The sequence below is a fragment of the Sprattus sprattus genome (assembly GCF_963457725.1).
Source record: "Sprattus sprattus genome assembly, chromosome: 11".
NCBI classification, from domain to species: Eukaryota; Metazoa; Chordata; class Actinopteri; order Clupeiformes; family Clupeidae; genus Sprattus; species Sprattus sprattus.
The window spans coordinates 28,210,057-28,215,056 of NC_137909.1; the positions used below are offsets into that span (position 1 = coordinate 28,210,057).

The 5,000-nt window shown below is 45.0% G+C and overlaps 1 protein-coding gene across 1 annotated transcript in view; it reads left to right on the forward strand.

Annotated features, from left to right (window-relative positions):
• Positions 1-5,000, forward strand: part of ano2a (anoctamin 2a) — a gene marked incomplete at both ends in the record, with an annotated part of 43,451 nt that overhangs the window by 7,185 nt on the left and 31,266 nt on the right. The window lies entirely within an intron of this gene.

Sequence of the window (5,000 nt, forward strand, 5' to 3'; positions counted from 1 at the left end):
GTGTGTCTGTGAAAGACAGCATGTTGTGTCTGTGAAAGACAGCATGTTGTGTGTCTGTTAAAGACAGCATGTTGTGTGTCTGTGAAAGACAGCATGTTGTGTCTGTGAAAGACAGCATGTTGTGTGTCTGTGAAAGACAGCATATTGTGTGTCTGTGAAAGACAGCATGTTGTGTCTGTGGAAGACAGAATGTTGTGTGTCTGTGAAGGACAGCATGTTGTGTGTCTGCAAAGGACAGCATGTTGTGTGTCTGTTAAAGACAGCATGTTGTGTGTCTGTGAAGGACAGCATGTTGCGTGTCTGTGAAGGACAGCATGTTGTGTGTCTGTGAAAGACAGCATGTTGTGTGTCTGCAAAGGACAGCATGGTGTGTGTCTGTTAAAGACAGCATGTTGTGTGTCTGTGAAGCACAGCATGTTGTGTTTCTGTGAAGCACAGCATGTTGTGTGTCTGTGGAAGACAGCATGTTGTGTGTCTGTTAAAGACAGCATGTTGCGTGTCTGTGAAAGACAGCATGTTGTGTCTGTGAAAGACAGCATGTTGTGTGTCTGTGAAAGACAGCATGTTGTGTGTCTGTGAAGGACAGCATGTTGTGTCTGTGAAGGACAGCATGTTGTGTGTCTGCAAAGGACAGCATGTTGTGTGTCTGTTAAAGACAGCATGTTGCGTGTCTGTGAAGGACAGCATGTTGTGTGTCTGTGAAAGACAGCATGTTGTGTGTCTGTGGAAGACAGCATGTTGTGTGTCTGTTAAAGACATCATATTGTGCTCCTCTTAAAGACAGCATGTTGCGTGTCTGTGAAAGACAGCATGTTGCGTTTCTGTGAAGGACAGTATGTTGTGTGTCTTTAAATGACAGCATGTTGTGTGTCTGTTAAAGACAGCATGTTGTGTGTCTGTTAAAGACAGCATGTTGTGTGTCTGTGAAGGACAGTATGTTGTGTGTCTTTAAATGAAAGCATGTTGTGTGTCTGTTAAAGACAGCATGTTGTGTGCCTGTGCCTGCCTCTTGAGTGTGTTCTTGTCTATGTTTGGTATATGATTGTCTATTGCTGTGGAACTGGCGATTCAGATTGGTCGGTTGAGGCATGTGGCTGTCAAGTTCTCCAGACCCTGCATAACAAGCCTTTGGATGCAGACTAACAGTGTTTGATACACAGTCTGGTGGCCTACGGATGCAGACTAACAGTGTTTGATACACAGTCTGCAGACATTTTAATACATTTGGATTACGCTTCATCAAATCAGCCTCAAGTACATTTTCTTTCTTTCTTTGTGTCCATTAGAATGATGTAGGCCTAGACACGCCATAGGAGTGGTTGACCTTTCAGTACCATACACAGCAGAGAGGAACACATTTAGTTCACCCTTCAGTACCGTACACAACAGAGAGGAATACATTTAGTTCACCCCTTAGTAGCCTACACAGCAGAGAGGAACACATTAAGTTCACCCTTCAGTACCGTACACAACAGAGAGGAATACATTTAGTTCACCCCTTAGTAGCCTACACAGCAGAGAGGAACACATTTAGTTCACCCTTCAGTACCGTACACAACAGAGAGGAACACATTTAGTTCACCCTTCAGTACCGTACACAACAGAGAGGAACACATTTGAGAGAGCTAAAGATAATGATTGTAATGTAATGGTAGTGCTGTTACTGTAACTGATGTCAATCATGATAATGAGAGTGACGCTAATACTGATTGTCGTCAGAGATTGGTGTTTGGACATGATCATACTGTACCTACGATTATTCAATGATATTGAATTAGCGAAATGATTTTGCCAAGTTATTAAATTAGCTTTAGGACATGCGCGGTGGACTTTGCTTGTTGCCAGTTGCCCATTGCCCGTCAATTCAATTAGGGCCCTTTGCGTTCGCAGCTGTCACACTGTCACTTTATCCACCCATGAGAGCTTGAAGAAAGTAGTTAAATAAAAAGGTCATTTTTTTTTATATTTATTTGTAACGTTTTAACTTTTAACGCAATAGGGACATATTTGGGAATTGTCTCTACTCCCAGTTTCCCAGGCTGGAGACCATAGTGGTCTAATGACAAAATGCCATTAATGTCATTGACAGGGAGGAGAGACAGGGAGGAGAGGAGAGGAGAGACAGGGAGGAGAGAGAGGAGAGACAGGGAGGAGAGGAGAGACAGGGAGGAGAGACAGGGAGGAGAGGAGAGGAGAGAGAGGAGAGACAGGGAGGAGAGGAGAGGAGAGACAGGGAGGAGAGGAGAGGAGAGAGAGGAGAGACAGGGAGGAGAGGAGAGACAGGGAGGAGAGGAGAGGAGAGAGAGGAGAGACAGGGAGGAGAGGAGAGGAGAGACAGGGAGGAGAGACAGGGAGGAGAGAGAGGAGAGACAGGGAGGAGAGGAGAGGAGAGACAGGGAGGAGAGACAGGGAGGAGAGAGAGGAGAGAGAGGAGAGACAGGGAGGAGAGAGAGGAGAGAGAGGAGAGACAGGGAGGAGAGGAGAGAGAGAGGAGAGACAGGCATTGCTCTGGGGCTGAGGGGTCCTGCTGTGGCTCTAGATTCCTGCAAGAGGGGGTCATATAATGCTGCATTGTCCTGGTGTGGCTATGAACTGCTGCAGGAGAGAGTCATAATGTTGCATTGTCCTTGGCTGGCTCTAGACTCCTGCAAGAGGGGGCCATAATGTTGCATTGTCCTTGGCTGGCTCTAGACTCCTGCAAGAGGGGGCCATAATGTTGCATTGTCCTTGGCTGGCTCTAGACTCCTGCAAAAGGGGGCTTTGAACTCATGGAAGAGGGTGTCATAATGTTGCATTGTCCTGGTGTAGCTTTGAACTGCAGGAGGGAGTCATAATGTTGTATTGTCCTCGGCTGGCTTTGAACTCCTGCAGGAGGGAGTCATAATGTTGCATTGTCCTCGGCTGGCTTTGAACTCCTGCAGGAGGGAGTCATAATGTTGCATTGTCCTCAGCTGGCTTTGAACTCCTGCAGGACGCAGTCATAATGTTGCATTGTCCTCGGCTGGCTTTGAAGGGAGCGCTAACCGCTAGCTGATAGCTGCGGTGTGTGAACTCAGTTTGACTCTGCAAGGTTAATGGGGGTTGCAGTTTCACTGTCTCTCTTTCAGATGAAACAAGTTAACATCTGGACAAGGGTAGTCTTTGATACAGACGGATTGACACAGAAATGTGCGTACACACACACATATGCACACACACCACATACACACACAAACACACACCACACATACATATGCACACACGCAGAGGCTTAAACACACACAAACACAGACACATATGCACACATTCACATACGTATACTTACACACACACACACACACACACACACACATAGAGTGAGAGATAGGTACACAGAGTCTGACCTACGACTGCCTTGCAGAGATAGCGTGAGATTATCTTGAGGATTTGAAAGCTTACGTGAGTCTGTATTCGTTCATGTCTTTGTGTGTGTGTGTGTGTGTGTGTGTGTGTGTGTGTGTGTGTGTGTGTGTGTGTGTGTGTGTGTGTGTGTGTGTGTGTGTGTGTGTGTGTGAGTGTGTGTGTGTGTGTGTGTGTGTGTGTGTGTGTGTGTGTGTGTGTGTGAGTGTGTGTGTGTGTGTGAGTGTGTGTGTGTGTGTGTGTGTGTGTGTGTGTGTGTGTGTGTGTGTGTGTGACTTTCTGTATTTTGACAAACTAATGAGAAGGAGTAGCCTAGGCTGACAAGGAATAGCGTGTCAAAATTCCTACAGAACGTGGTTATGTCTTACAGTTTTAGGAGAGGAGACTGAAATAAATCGTTAAAACAAAAACAAACAAAGTTTTCAACAAACATGGTGACTTTGAAATGTTTTCATTCAGTTTGTCATGATGTCAGGACTTACTGGTTACTGCTGTAATGAGCAAAACCACACCAAGTGGCCCATTCTCATAATGACTTATTATTCTGCTCTACTAAAACACAAAGGCTATGCAGGGTCAGGGGTGGGGGGTTGGGGATAAGATGTGATGACTGTGTAAGATGTGAGAACTCTTTCTCTCTATAAGATGTGATGACTGTTTAAGGTGTGAGAACTCTTTCTCTCTATAAGATGTGATTGTGTAAGATGTGAGAACTCTTTCTCGCTATAAGACGTGTCGACTGTGTAAGATGTGAGATCTCTTTCTCGCTATAAGACGTGATGACTGTGTAAGATGTGAGATCTCTTTCTCGCTATAAGACGTGTCGACTGGGTAAGATGTGAGATCTCTTTTTCGCTATAAGACGTGATGACTGTGTAAGATGTGAGATCTCTTTCTCGCTATAAGACGTGTCGACTGGGTAAGATGTGAGATCTCTTTCTCGCTATAAGACGTGATGACTGTGTAAGATGTGAGATCTCTTTCTCGCTATAAGACGTGTCGACTGGGTAAGATGTGAGATCTCTTTCTCGCTATAAGACGTGATGACTGTGTAAGATGTGAGATCTCTTTCTCGCTATAAGACGTGTCGACTGGGTAAGATGTGAGATCTCTTTCTCGCTATAAGATGTGATGACTGTGTAAGATGTGAGATCTCTTTCTCGCTATAAGACGTGATGACTGTGTAAGATGTGAGATCTCTTTCTCGCTATAAGACGTGATGACTGTGTAAGATGTGAGATCTCTTTCTCGCTATAAGACGTGTCGACTGGGTAAGATGTGAGATCTCTTTCTCGCTATAAGACGTGATGACTGTGTAAGATGTGAGATCTCTTTTTCGCTATAAGACGTGTCGACTGGGTAAGATGTGAGATCTCTTTTTCGCTATAAGACGTGATGACTGTGTAAGATGTGAGATCTCTTTCTCGCTATAAGACGTGATGACTGTGTAAGATGTGAGATCTCTTTCTCGCTATAAGACGTGTCGACTGGGTAAGATGTGAGATCTCTTTCTCGCTATAAGACGTGATGACTGTGTAAGATGTGAGATCTCTTTTTCGCTATAAGACGTGATGACTGTGTAAGATGTGAGATCTCTTTCTCGCTATAAGACGTGATGACTG